The sequence below is a fragment of the Oreochromis aureus genome, linkage group 1 (assembly GCF_013358895.1).
Source record: "Oreochromis aureus strain Israel breed Guangdong linkage group 1, ZZ_aureus, whole genome shotgun sequence".
Taxonomy (NCBI): domain Eukaryota; kingdom Metazoa; phylum Chordata; class Actinopteri; order Cichliformes; family Cichlidae; genus Oreochromis; species Oreochromis aureus.
In genome coordinates this window covers 11,405,654-11,420,621 of record NC_052942.1, presented here as the reverse complement: position 1 = coordinate 11,420,621, position 14,968 = coordinate 11,405,654, and the positions used below count along the sequence as shown (strand labels likewise).

Genomic DNA, 14,968 nt, shown 5'->3' with positions numbered 1-14,968 from the left:
AACATTAGCCTGCTATTATCAGAGAATGGTAATATTGTTATAATATTGCACTTCTTTTTCCAAAATATACACAGATTAGTTACCATATACTCCCTCCAGAGGATCGACAGTTATGCACAATCATGGTGTTCTGTCACCTGTGCACCGACACCCAGATGGCCCAGTTTTGTGCAAATCTTAGCTTACGCTTCTGGATCATAACGTACACATTTGCTTTTGAGGCATATTTCTCTCCATAATCACACAGCATAAGAAAACTATAGCTGTATCGCACATCCACCGCAGTCCTCAAATTCACTCAGCTGCTTGCGAGGACGCAAATGTCTGAGTCAGTTGGAACGGACATTAAATGGTCTTTAACCTGTCAGCTCCCTAGTACAAAGTCATATAATGTCTGATTGAGCCCATAGAGCGGGTAATTGTCTGGGCATTAGGTGCTGCCTCCTGCATCCAAGCTGAATCAAAAGAAAAAGGAAAAAAAAGTATTACCTGCACTCACAGACCATCTCCTGCTGTGTGAGAAAGGGCAAACACTCACAAGGCCCCAATCTGATTCTCTTCACACTGTCCAGGTTAAAGTACTTTCGAGGAAGATCCTAGTCCATCACCATCCATGCCATCAGTTACAGGCTTGTACATCTGCTCTATGGGTGCACCAAAATGTATTGGATAGAAGACTGAAATACGCCCTGTTATATTTGTAAGTAATGAAGATTAAAGATTAGACTAGAGTAGCTATTGATGCTGAGTATTTATGGAGGCCAGAAAACGCGTCAGCCTGCAAGCAAACACGCAGGATTTATAAGATTACTGTAGACCTGCCTTCAGATGAGGTTTGTGTATGACAGCAAAATGATGAGCAACATACTTCTGTTTTCTGGATTTTTATTGAATATATTATATTTTTCTTTAATCAACATTGCACATATTCCATTTCAATCACATCTCATATTGCTGTCTACAAAATGTTATGAATGTAGAAAATCCAGAAGTTGGAAGGCTTACCAAAAAAAAAAAACCTAAACAAATAAAAACAATTAATCATAAATAAAACAAAGAAGAAAACAAAACAGGACAATTAAGGTCAGAAAGTGACAAGCTCCAAAGATACAGAGAGAGAGAGAGTGTGTGAAGGAGAAGGAGAGGCGCACCCTCGGGAAAGGAATACAAACATACCTTGGATTAGGATGCATATTTCTCAAAAACAAAGCATCATGCAGAATAAAAGCAAGGCTGGCCAAAACTCACATGGATATTTCTCAACACCTGAACTGTAGAAATATTTTACATATTCATGAATAACTACTGCCAGTTTCTCTGCACTGATCAATGATGATTATCCCTCCATTTTTTTTTTAGGTCTTTTATGAGAGACACGGCGATTGCAAATGAACGGTTTGAATATTAAGCGTACAGATACTTGAAGAAGTTATAGTGAAACACTTTTGTAAACTCAACCCCCTAAACAAAAAACAGAATCGCCATCATTGTCATCATCACACTGCAGCAGCAGAGCAGCAAGCATGTAGAAACACCTCGTGGCTGCACGGAGACAGCATTTTCTCTGCGAGTGAGGCGATCGTGAGAATCATCGAGACTAATAGTAGATATGCTGGATTGTGACCGCCGTTACTTGTAGCTGACCAATCTGCACCAGCTTGCATAGACGCCTGATTATCCTGGTTTTGAACCCTGTCTCTGTCCTGTCAAATTCTCTCCTGGAGTAATAATCAGAAACAACTGTCACGTCTGTTTCACAGATTAAGAGTTTCTGACCTAATTGCAAAGTGATAAATTAGAAATGTTGTGCATAAAGAATGCCCGTTTGCTTGAAAGTGATATTCACACATGCTCACTGTTTCTTGGCCTGTAAATTGTGAGGTTTGTTTTGGGGGGGAAATTGTGCAGTGCCCCACATGCAGTCTGTTCATGACAAAATTATTGGCTACAGTAATTGATCTGCATACTGTAGGTAAAAGGACACATACTAATTATCTTTCTGTGCTCGGCGTGTCCCGAAAAACAGCACGTTTCATCTTTATGACCGTCTGCGGGCTTTTAAATCATACTTTGGATGCGAGGATTACGGCAGGCCCAGAGAAGCTAACGCTCCGTAATCAACCAAAACATGCAAATAGACGAAACACAATTAAATGAAGCAATCATCCTCACCGCATTCAGTGCGCACGTGCAACCGGACAGAACGTGCTGGGAATATAGACAACGGCCGAATAAAGAAGCGGACGCTTTGCATCAGAGTGTGTTTTCTGCATTTGCAGCACATTTACTGCCGAACCTGTCGATGACGGCAATTTTCCCATTTTTGGTTTTGTCTAAATGTTGCAAACGTGTTGCGGAATTGGTGGAAACGTTTAGTTTGTTTGCTTGTGTTTTGTCTAATTTCACGCGTTCTAATGCGTTTTACTGAGACACAACACACAGAGCATTTATCACAGAGCGAGGGGGGAAATTACACAATGTTCCAAAAAAAATTCTCTTGCTTGCCATTAGGGTTGCAACTATTTATTCATTCGTCCTGCCATTTTATTACCGCCAATTTGTTAACTGGTGCAATTTCCCTCAGAATCCAGAAGAACTCAGATCCTCATTCAGACATTTTGGGATATGATAAAAGCATCACGGCCTGAATTTTGAGAAGCTAGAACCTGTATTCCATCAACAACCGAAGAGATAAGGCCACACTTAATAAAAAAAGTCATATGTCTCGTGCTTTGATGAAAGACGGTTGAGCCCTGTAATCTCTGTCTTGAGAAATCCAGCGAGGATATCACTGGTTTGTGGTAGAGTTACATGTATGACCATAAGTGTAGTTATAGTTGCTTCTGTATTAACTACTAAAAGTGCTTCCAATTAGTATTTAATACTTGTGGTCATGTGATCATCCTCGCTGTAAACCCAGTAATCTGACCTTTGTGCTTACATTAGCTGTATTTCCAACAGACACAAACAAATTATGCAAAGTTTTTTCTGTTTTATTTGTCTCATATCTCAGACCGGTTTCTAAATATATGGATGCGGACAGGTAAACACTGCGTTCATTGAATTTTCAGCACGAAAACACTTCACAGCAAAAGCAAACCGCGTCACCGCTCAACAGTTCTGCAGCGCTCCTCGCAGGGCACCTTGTTTATAAGGAGATTAAGACATAAAACGAGTTTCTGCCGTTATCTAACGCTGTGGATATTACAGTAAACACTCGGGCTTTTATCCTCATAATAATGCAGCGCTTTTATTTATGTACAGTATGTGTCGGCGGGACGTAATATCCAAACTGAGCCGCGTGGAAGCATCTGCAGTGCTTTCCGGGTGCAATGTGAAGATATCAGGCTCAGTCGGTTTGTCCTTTAAAGATATTTGGAGACAAAAAGAGGGTTTTAAATTCAAACCTAATTCAGTGTATGAAGAGTAAATTCAATCTTAAAGGTAAAACTGACATTTTTGTTTCACTGAGCAGGGTCTTGGTTTTGGGGTTGTTTTTTTTGGGGGGGGGATAACTGTGATGCTCTGTGAAATGCTCTGTCATTGTGGAGCCCAAATGTAAGAAAGAAACTGAAACCTGGACTAAATTCAAAGCCCGGCTGAACATGAGGATGTAATTTCGATGGTTTTGGATCAATCAGATCAACGCTGAAAAACCATAAGAAATTTTTTTCTCTGCAAAATCTGAACCGTCTTGTTTGTCTTGGCTTTAGAAACCAATCGGTGATTTCTTTCAGTGAGTAAATCCTTTGTTATTGATTAAAGGAGGCATTCATCTTAAAACGTAATCTTGCTCGGTTGCACAGAGACGGAAGAGTCTCGCAGGTGTTTAGGCCTCAGAAATACGTGAGCCTCGACAGAAAAGCACTTTCTCACAATGTGGGCGCTTACGTAAGAGGCGTTATTAATCTAAAACTCATTCCCAAGAAGAGTTTTCTTTTGTTTGAGTCTAGTTATTTTGTTTCAAGTTGATGTGTTGAGTTCAAAACTGATCTGAGCGACTCTGGTCAGCAGTTGTGTGAGCTACTCTTGCATTCAGAAATGTTTTACATGTAGCCCTGGTGAGTTTTCTAGCTCGGAGGCGATTGTAATTAAAATGTTCTCCTCTCACCTCGTCCTGTGTGTTATCTAATGTCCCCACACAGACTGTTGGTAACCTCCCCAGCAGCTTTGTAAAATCTGCTCATTTGCTGCGCTGAATCACAACAAATTATCACTGCAGTTATTACCGCAGGTCACTTTAGCGTCCTTAGGAATGCCTAGCAGTGCAAAGTTTAAAGAAGTGATGCTGCTGTTTGCTCACGACAGGACCTGGATGATGGAGCTGGATAATCTGAGGACTTTTCTGTTTAGTGTACACGTCCATGATTTTCTGCTTCAAAGGCTGAAATTCCACCTTAGTAATCTTCTGTCTTTGTATGTGACATTTTTCTTCTGAGTATTTATTTTAGAGCAGATATAACTCAGTGCTGTGCATCAGTGCAGCTTGACACAATTGTCGAGTCTAACCAAATAAATTATTTTAATTCATAGATTGAGGAAATGGGTTACATAGTGCCCAGATTTCCTCCAGCCTCCTTTGGTGCTTATTTGCTCTGCTTGATTGAATGCGGTGGCCTGCAGGACCAATTGGCAGGCTGATCATGTTCTTTTTCTGTCTACTAACCTGTGGGAATATTACTCTTTGGCTTTTGTGGTAACACCAAGCTGTAGCTAATTAATTTGTCCCTCATAAATATATCAGTGTCATACAGCTTCCGGTCATCACTGGCAGTTGGTGCGATAGTATCTGGGATAGCTGCGTCTCAGATATCTAAACACCCTGTGAGCTAATGTTCAGCTTCAAATGCTTGTGCTGGCCCCTCCTGACGGTCCCTGGGCCTCTCTGGGTTTGGAACATCTTGTGCTTCAGGCACATAATCTGACAAGATCAGTGTAATGAAATCACTTCTGAAAATATATTTTTGGACATCAGTCACATTTTTGATTTAATCTACCTGTGAAAGAAATAGCTCAACATTTTTGGGTAATAAGCTTTTCCTCCTTGCTGGGGAAAGACAGACTGTCTGTACAGTTGATAAGTACCTAGAGCTGGTTTTAGCTTAAACTCTGCGCATAATGAACTGTTGTTTTAATTATCAACTAAAAATTTGATAAAAGCTTTGTGTCTGTGTGCTAAATAGCCAGATAATTTGTTATATTGTTTCATAAATATTTTAATTTCATTCTTTCAGTTTCCCTTAATAATTTCTATATTTGTAAACATTTTTTCGGTTTTACGTTAACGTGACTTTAAAGAAACATGTAAATTGTAGCTAAAAGAAAAAGTGCACCGACTGTAAAATCTGGGCTAGCAGCAGTGTTTAAAACAACTTTAGCTGATAGATGATAGGAGGTGCTGATATGATTTTTGTCATTTATTCCTCTGCTGTGCAAAAGTCAAGAAGAATATTGTTTTAAAGCGTTTCCGCCCTTCATGACACTACCGCTGAACATTTATCCAGCAAAACATAGTCAATTTACGTCACAGAAAATCATGTTTCTGTCAATGTCAGTCGGCAATAACAATCAGCACACACTAATATTGGACGTGTATGTGATGCAGCATGCAAAAATCCGGTCGAAGACACAGACCATGAATCCCAGCAACGACGCACTCAAGAACAACTGGACTTCTCGAATATTTCAAATATTTATTTTAGCGTCACTGCTTGCAAATGCTTCTTAAAACTATGCCCAAAAAATACAGTTTAACAGTTTCTGACGCGTAAACTGCAAATAAACACCTCGTCCAGCCAACGTTTTAGCCATGACGCGAAACCTCCTGCTCAGCGCAGACACAACGCCCAAGGGTGTGACTTTTACATCGCTAGCCTACGGTGATCAATGGTTTCGCATGATGCTAGCACAGATTTTATCAGAAGTTAACGAAGGTGCTACAAGTGAGTATTAATTTTCATTCTTACTAAATTGCAATAACTCCAACGCACAGGCGCACAGTCTGACATCTTCAAATTACAATCTCATCATAAAAGATAGATAAACAAAACCAGTTTGCTGTCACATGCTGCATCACATATGTGTGTGTGTGTGTGTGTGTGCATCCCTAGCTACGATCGGATGCGTGATTGCTCCTTTTGGATCACCTTTTTCCCCTCCTGTCTTTCACACATTTATTGTTATGCAACTTTTTAAAGTGACAGTCCCTAACCTCTGCTACTGTGCACTGGTGTTCTTGGTTAAACTGCCGGTATCCCTCCTCACAATGATAAAGTAAACTGACGAAGAAAACACATCTTTTCTATAAATTGTACCCCAAATAAACCACTGACATCTGTTTTTAAAATATTGTGGCTATAGGGTGATTTAAAGAAAAAAGAAGAAGAAAAGAATTTGACACCAAGGAAATATTTGGAACATTCAGTAAACATCTTTCGTAAGGGTCACTATATTGAGGTAATTACAGATATGAATTTTCAGAAAAAGAGCACACATGAGAACTTGGAAGATAAGATGAAGGACACAAGCTTCCATGTGCCAATTAAAGCAAATAGAGTATGTAAAGGGTGCTTTTTAAAGGAAAACAATTAAAATATATTTATATATGTATGTATGTGATATGAGTTACTACTACTGGCATGTCAGTGGACATTTCTAATCATTGTATTCACAGGCAACTTTGCAGATCTAAGAGCGGTAACAAATGCCAGCACCCCTCTCACAAAGTTGCAGAAATGACATCAGTAACCTCATGTCTCAATATGCCAAATAAATAGTTAAGTGGATTTTCAATGGGAGTTTTGTTAAAAAGACAAAAGAAGAAAAGGGAAGAAATGAAATAAAAAAGTACACTGAAGAATGTTGGAGCAGCATTCGCAACAATATGAAGAAGGTGAAACGGACAAACTGAACACAGAGGATTATGGTGGATGGTCATAACAGTCAAAGAAAGTGAAAAGTCTCAAATTACTCTATCTGCGAAACACATCTTAGGACACACAAGTAGAAACGTCTGGTATTTACATTTTTTTTTCCTATTCAGTGTGCATCTATGTCACAACATTTTCCAGAAGTCCACAACATACAGTAAATTCAGGGTTTCACCTTTGGTTAATGTAATTATCAAGGCTAGGTTTAAAAAAATATAGAACACACGTCCATGTTACTTTTGCATACAGGTAAATTCAAAGTGAAAACATATCAACAAAGCAGCTGGTCAGCTCTAAATTTGCATCGGAGAAAAAAAACGTAAGGTATTTTGTCTTTACGTCAATGATTCTCGAGCAGTGAGAGCCCGGCGAGTTTCGTCTGCTGTGATAGAAAGTGAGTGTGGCTGATATTTATGATGGGTGTTTATGTGCCTGACATCTTTGCTTTAGTGTAAGTGGATCTTAATGTAAGAGGATAATCTTCTGATGTATTTCAGTGTGTTGCATTGAGCCAGTCAATATACGTCTCGTATTTCTCTCCCAACCCTATACACTTTCCGAACGAGGATTTCCATGTGTTATGACACAATGTGTCGTAGATCGTTATTTAATTTTTTTTGCCAGCAGATGAGCGAGCAACTCAGGCCAGCCTTGTTTGGTTGACAATATGAAACGAGATTTCTTTTTTTTTCAAAAAAGTCATACTGCTGGCCGCACAGAAGCAGAGAGCAAACTCACCATTTAGTAACCTATGACACCTACGAAGCCGACCCAACTAAAACATGTCGACGTTACGACCAAACATTATCTCTATCATATTAAAATATTCACATCTGTTCCTTACAAGACACTTTTTTCACATGTAAATAAAACATCTGTTTTTTTGAACAAGTCTTCTTAGTTATCTTCACTTCATACATCTTTATATGTGTAGTAATTAAGGCAATCATTTTGGGCCGCGACTTACTCATACGCTAACTCCAGTCTCAGCCTTCGAGGGTTTGTTTACTGATACCATACAGCAGCTCTCTCCTCCAATTGTCCAAACGCCAAGTCTCATCCGGTTGTTGCTTTTCAGTGTCCGCTTGTGCTCAAGATGACCGGTCACAATGTTTTGCTTGTTCTCTGTGATTTCCAGAGATGCGGGCGGGGTGCGGGGATACTCCCTCTCCCTGTAACTGGCAGCGCTGCAACAAAGAGAGAAACAGGAAATCTATAATCATGCTTGACGAAACGGCACCCTCAACATGGAGCAATTTGCCCAAACACCAAGCTGATATTGTGCATATTTTCCTTTCCCACCCAAAAGTTGGGCAAGATGCACTCACTACAGATAAACATCAGGGTCATTAAGCAGCAGCTCCTTCTGAAGCACTTTGGCAGGGGATACGTCTGAGCTTTGTATAAGACCACATGGGGGTTTAGTTACATAAATAAACCATTTGTTATACACCCCTTAACATGCTTGCGTTCCTTTATCCTTCAGTAGATTAAGCACTTAAAACCATCTCAGTTTACTCTGTCTGCCAGTATCATATTCATCCAATGACAGGGGGTTCTGATTTATTCAACTGATACAGTTTATTTACACTGAGTGAAATAACCAGTGTTTTTTGGGTTGTTGTTTTTTTATGCTAGCACCGTCCCATCAAACCGGGGAAGCCCTAATGTCACAGCACTAGACACACCCATTGTTGTTTGGATGCACAACTTTTGATAACATCATCCTGCTGGAGAAGGAGACGCACAGTTAAGTCCCATCCACACAAGCGCATGACTCGCCGCTGACTTTCAGTTACATAAAAGTTTCCTCGTCAATTCCGGCTGCTAGCAAAACAGGCAGGACTCGCTCAAACAGGGCAAAGGTTGTGTACGCTGAGAAGAAGAAAAATCAAGCCTTTCATCAGCAAACTGTGGCCAATCATAACACTTGTGCATGTCTGCGTGTATGTCCAAATGTCAAGTGTTAGGCTAATAGCTAAAGCATTTTAAAAGTATGCAACTTCTGAAAGCTGTAAATAGTGTTATTGCTCCTGGGTGCCTCCTGGGTGAGGTATGGGAATGTCTCACCGGGAGAAGATCCAGGACACGCTGGAGAGATTATATCTCTTGGCTGGCCTGAGAACGCCTTGCTGTTCCCCCAGACAAGCTGGAGGAGGTGGGTAAGGAGAGAGAGGTTTGGGCTTCTCTGCTGATGCCCCCGCGACCCAACCCCTGATGGATGGATGGATATTCTTGGTTGTCTCAACAAAAAGGTCTGCCTTCATCCAACAGATAAAACTGATTTCCTTTTATTATATTACATTCTCTTCTCTTCTTGTCTGTGTATATATATATGTTATATTATTTTTCTTAAATGCAGAAATTTATACAAGAAAGCTTAAATAAGCACCTGATATGTTGATTTTTTAAATAAAAATTTAGACATACTCATTGATAAAAATACATGTAGTGTAAGTGTTACGCAACCGCTAAAATACAAATAATTTCAAAAAACATATATATAAATAATAATAATAATGATACTTATATCTCATTAATTAAATTTTATGCTTTTTTTTTTAAATTGTAATGAATAATTAACCAAAATGTAGTATTTTACCAACTTTTTTACATTATGCCACTAATGCTAGTTTTTTTTGTTGCCAGTTACACTCAGCTCCATGTAGTTAAATGTAGTGCACTGTATTAGATATTCTGAAATATTCTTAACCAAAAAAAGGAAAAGCATCTCTTATTGAGAAAAAACAAGTAAAATCAAATATAACATTTTTATTTTAATATCAGAATCTGGTGTAAGTTGCTTCAGTTTCTTCCGTGGACCATTTGATGTACAGAAGTGAACATATTAATGAGTTTTATTGTGAAAGGAAGGAGCAGGAAGAAGCCATTTTCACGTGTGTGTGGGGGGGTTTCCAGTAGGGACAGGGCAGCGACAGCTCCTGTTTATTTCTCATCAATCAACAGTCATCTTTGGTTTCTGCTCAAGTATAACAACAGCTGCTCCAAAGTAGAGCTGATGTCAGCGTCATACCAGGTTATAAACGCAAAGCAGCAGCTTGGTTGTCAAAATTGTATGTTTAGTAAAGAAAAAACAAAACATGAAAAAAAATGTATTTAATTAGTCTAAAATCAGACAAATAACGGAGGCGTATGCCAAACACAGGTAAACTCCAATTATGAAAGAGAAACTGTGATCACATGCCTGACAGAAACCTACAGCGGCGTGATGACGGACATACGCCGCATAAAAAAAAAAACAAAAGCTTCTCTGTAGCTGTTTTTAATGTTGATTAAACTCAAATTTAAATTCCTTCCTCATGAAGTGTTTGTTAGTTTGGCTACCCCCTGTAGGGTGAAACATTTCACAGAACTGTTTTGTGCCACAGCTATTTGTGCTTATTAAGATGCACACTATTAGAGACAAGCGTCCTCTTTAAACGGAGCAGCTGTTGTATAATTCTCCACCTCAATAATTTGAGGATTTCCACAAAGTCTCCCAGGAGTTGAAGGCATTCTGTATGCAATCATAGCTGCAGCAGGCACAAGGCAATTACAACAAACATACTGACTGTTTTTAATCTAATTCCCTTATTAGGACTTTGAAGCTAAACCTGCGCTTGTTTACATTCCAGGTTTTGTTTGTTGGGGGGGCTCCTTTGGTATATTTGCGCTCCAGTACACTGCACCTGTAATGGTCGGAGGGCAAATATAGGATTCAATAATGTCAGCATGAGCACTCAATATACTGAGTGTCAGACCGTCCTGAGAGGGGAATTCAGAAGAGATCAGTGAATATCATTAATATTATTCACTGTTTGCGATTTACAGTATTGCATTCTGGTGCTAAAATGCCACCGTGTCGCAATTCTTGAAATAAAAGCAGCTGTGTGTGTGTTTGTGCACAAGTAGAGCAACGTAAAGCTAAAGAGAACCATGACTAACTTACTACAACAACAAAAAACACACTGAATATAATGTTAGCGGAGATGTTCGCGGCACTGCCACCTGAGGCAAGGCGACCCATGCTGTGATCTGCTGTGGTTTATAACCGTTATTATGGTATACTGTGTGAAGACAGTTTAAAAAAAATTATTTTATGAGCACATATCATGGCAATGAATTAAGTTTAATTTCACCCTAAATGGGTTGGTGCAATACTAGAATGAGCCATTTGTTGTGCAAGGAACTTTGGAGCGTATCATGTATGAAAAAAAGCAACTTCTCAGCAGGTGCAGAGTGGTTATTATTATTAGTAGTAGTAGTTTCTGCAAAAGTTTGCATAAATTTGTATAATATATCTATTTATGACAAACATCAGTACTCAGCCACATTATACCCAAAGTATCACAGTATCCTGAGTACAATAAAAAAAATTCACAGTCATAGAAACATCTCTGCTTAATCACTTACATTCAGATTTACCTACATTCCAGGATTAAGGATAAAAGATGCATTCAAATCATTCAAACATGAGTGTAACTTTGCTTTGAAGTTGGAAAATGCCATTGAAACTGAACTGATTGAATCTCATCATTCCCCATAATACTGCCTTTCTTTTACTGGGTGATTCTACAGAGTTCTCAGTAATACAATCATCAGCCCAGGAGACAGTCTGCAATTTGTGAATTACCCGTAAAACACCAATGTTAAAGGAGAGATACCTGGAAAACACTAAATAACTCAGTCCTGGGAAATAATGGTTAAAAAAATACAGACACTTTATAAATGAGAACAAGAGATTCCATTTATTTATTTGCTAAACTAAAACAGATCTAGCGAGAATATTGTCATGTAACTGGCCTCCCAGCTGTGAGCTCACCAGTAGGAGGCAGGACCATTTTCAGTGCCACATTGAGACACTGTTGCTCAAGGCTAAGCCAAGAGCACCACCGCAAACCTGCTCACATCCGACAATCCACCTGCGTACCCAGAAGCCATCCCTATTCACGATGCAAGAGCCCAGCAGCAGCTTTTCTGTTGGGAATGGATTTAAAATCATTATGGTGTTTGTAGAGAGCGCCCAGTAGAGACTGCCAGAAACAGAGCCCTCAGGTACAGCATTATGTGGGAGACAATTTTATAGCCCTGAAGCTCGAAATGATATAAAACTGTAGGGGAGGGAATGATAGAGCTAATAATCCAAATGACTCAACAGTTAGTTCACCTGTTTTTGGAGAGTCATTTTACTGTTTTGGAACAAAAATACATTGTTTGTTTAAAAGAAAATCAATTAATAGACTCTCCTTTTGCCTTTTAAGCTGAAGCTGGCCAGTTGCACCTTCTTACTACGGTATAATCAGGGACAATAACTCACGGCTGACAATCGGTGTAATTATTTCAGGTATTTACAGAAAGGACAAGTATAAAAATACCAAGTATGAATGATTCTGGACTTGATAAAATTGACTGAAAAAATTATGGCACCTATGACCACGATGTCCGACTGTATGAAAGCAGCGACGCAGTGAGATTCTCTACCGCTGTCCAACGATCCTTTACGTGCAAGACCGGTGTCCCGTGACCTCGTTATTCTTAAACCAGAGCGCTTATTAACATGATGAGAGAGGAGAGAGCCACCCTGGTTGCAGTTTTGACGCCTACAGTCACAGACGACTCACTGACTGCTATTCATTTAAAAAAATCATGAGCATGAGAGACAAAGGTGTGACTGCAGAGATCTACCAACCAGAGAAGGAAGACAGATACTAGTGTCTGGGAAAAAAAGAGCTATCTTCTATTACCGTCCTTACATTTTGATAGCGACAACTAACTAATGCACAGCTGTGAATCAAGAAGCCGTGCATAAGCGTTTTCATTTATTCTAGCTTGAGACTTCCTGCCAGCATGTGCAAAGCAGCAAGGTTTTTCACACGGGCAGAACAGCATCATCTTTATCTTGGAGTGGAATAAATTCCTCAAGAGGGCAAATAGGTGAGGACATCAGTAGCAAGAACTATTACTGCTGAATCAAGTTGGGAAATGAGACATAACACCTTCTCATTACTTGCTACCTAGCTTGCACATCAACCGTGCAGCCTCCTGCTACAAATGCACTCATAACTCTTGTTTTCAGGTTTTTTTACACAGGCAGTTAAATCTGTGAGAATAAATGTGTTCTCATGCATCATGGGTCTAGTTGGTCTTATTAATGTAGCAAAAATCAAGAGGCAGGGATTAAATATTAAAGAGTTCTCTCTTTTTTTGACATTATTGTTGAACAAAAGGAAAAAAATACCTCTGGATCTGCCACAGGTGCAAAAATGTCAACTCACCCGTCACCTTTTAATTTCTTTTTAACTAAATATGTGTGATTATGACAGATTGATCTTGAGCTCTGGCTCCTTTGAGAATATTCTCTATGACACCAAAGTGTTTTTGTTATAACTTTCATCTAAATATTCCGGTCTAGGTGTCACAAGCAACTATTATCATCAAAGCGGCAGCAGGAGCTTCACAGGCAAGTCACTTGTTACATTTTTTCAAAGGAAGCTGTCCAGGAAACAGAGTTTTTTATAAGGTGGAAACAGACACCACTTTGTCCTTTGCAAAGGATTTCACAGGTTATCTGATGTCACGGCCGCGTTTGTATGTTTTCACAAAGACCAGCAGACCAGACGTGACCCACAAACGGTGTATGTACTGCTTTTTAGTGGGAAAAAATGGAGTGGTGATATTTCCAGACATCTCACAAAGTCCCAAGATTTAAAATTCCTAGTTACACTTGTTTTTGTTAACATTAAATAATCAAAATCAGAACTGTACAAAGCCGCAAAGGGCAGTTTTAAAGCTATTCTGATCAAATGATCCACATCAACAAACTGATGCACAGCAGTTCTTGTAGGTTATCCTTTAACTATCAAAGACAAGTAGTGACCTACAGAGCTGAGAAAAAAGGTCATGTAGAAGTCCGGAAGTAGGCTGTGAGTAGCCAAGTTTGACACTGTTCAGCTGTGAGAATGTCTGCCTACTTTTGATGATCAGAAGTGACTGGCTTTGTAGTTTATAACATCAAAAATACATGTCAATTACTTGATTTCTACTTTCCACATCAGCCAAAGATTCGGGCAGCTAACTAATCTCATAAATTCGCCAAGTGGCAACGTGAAATCACATTGGCGACATCTATCTTTTATATACAGTCTGTGAAGAAAGATTGTAAAAGACATTAAAGGTAATATCAGAAAACTTTAGCTGGGTTTTGATCCAAACCCTAGACATAAAAATATGACACTTTGAGAAAAAAACGCAAAATAATGCCACAGGGACTGGCTTTAAGAGAGCGCACAGGCACATGTAGCACGGTGCCTGGCTTCCTGTTTGCTGACACTAATCCAAAGGCAGCGGGGATTTTTTCTGCCTCTTGCTGCTTCTTGCCTCACACCCCTGCAGGGCTCTTACATCCACACTGGCTTTCACATTCGCGCACACACACACACACATAAACATACACAAATGAACACAGATAGACTATAAATATTCAGGCCAGGATCGACGGTACGTGCAACACAATGTACGCCGGGGACATAATACACACTGCGCTCATTTCAACCCTGTCACTGAGCTCTCTGTCAGCACTTTCCGTTAGAAAAAAAGAAAAAACATAACTTGCACATCTGCTTATCTGATGCTGTTCATTTAGGCAGACTTGTCTATGAATGTGCTCCGTGAAGCCCAAACGCCAGCGGTCCCATCAACGTTTTCTGTGGTTCTCATTAGATGTGTCGGCTGCTGCGTTAAAAAGCCGAGCTTCAGGTGTTTATTTGTGTCTTGGTCTGAGAGTGTGAGGTGCTGTTTGGAAAGCACATGTGTAACACAACGAGTCACATTACACCATGACAGACTGTCACGGTGAATTAAAGCTGGAACAGAAACGGAGGCAGTGGTCAGGAAATATCATTAATGCCACAACACTCTGCTTCACTCTAAACAAGACCTGCATTTGACAGAAGTGCCAGAATACTTTTACTGAATGCAGCTTAACGAAATCATCGCTGTTTTGGGTTTTTATTTTTGAATGAGCAGTCACTAATTGTCCA

The 14,968-nt window shown here is 39.6% G+C and overlaps 1 protein-coding gene across 1 annotated transcript in view; it reads right to left on the bottom strand.

Annotated features, from left to right (window-relative positions):
* Positions 1 to 910: 910 nt before the first annotated feature.
* The window catches only part of kcna4 (potassium voltage-gated channel, shaker-related subfamily, member 4), a 51,490-nt gene continuing 37,432 nt past the window's right edge, over positions 911 to 14,968 (bottom strand). Inside the window, exon 3 of the mRNA XM_031744468.2 lies at positions 911 to 8,116. The gene's annotated coding sequence lies outside the window, so the exon portion shown is untranslated. The remainder of the gene's footprint in view (positions 8,117 to 14,968) is intronic.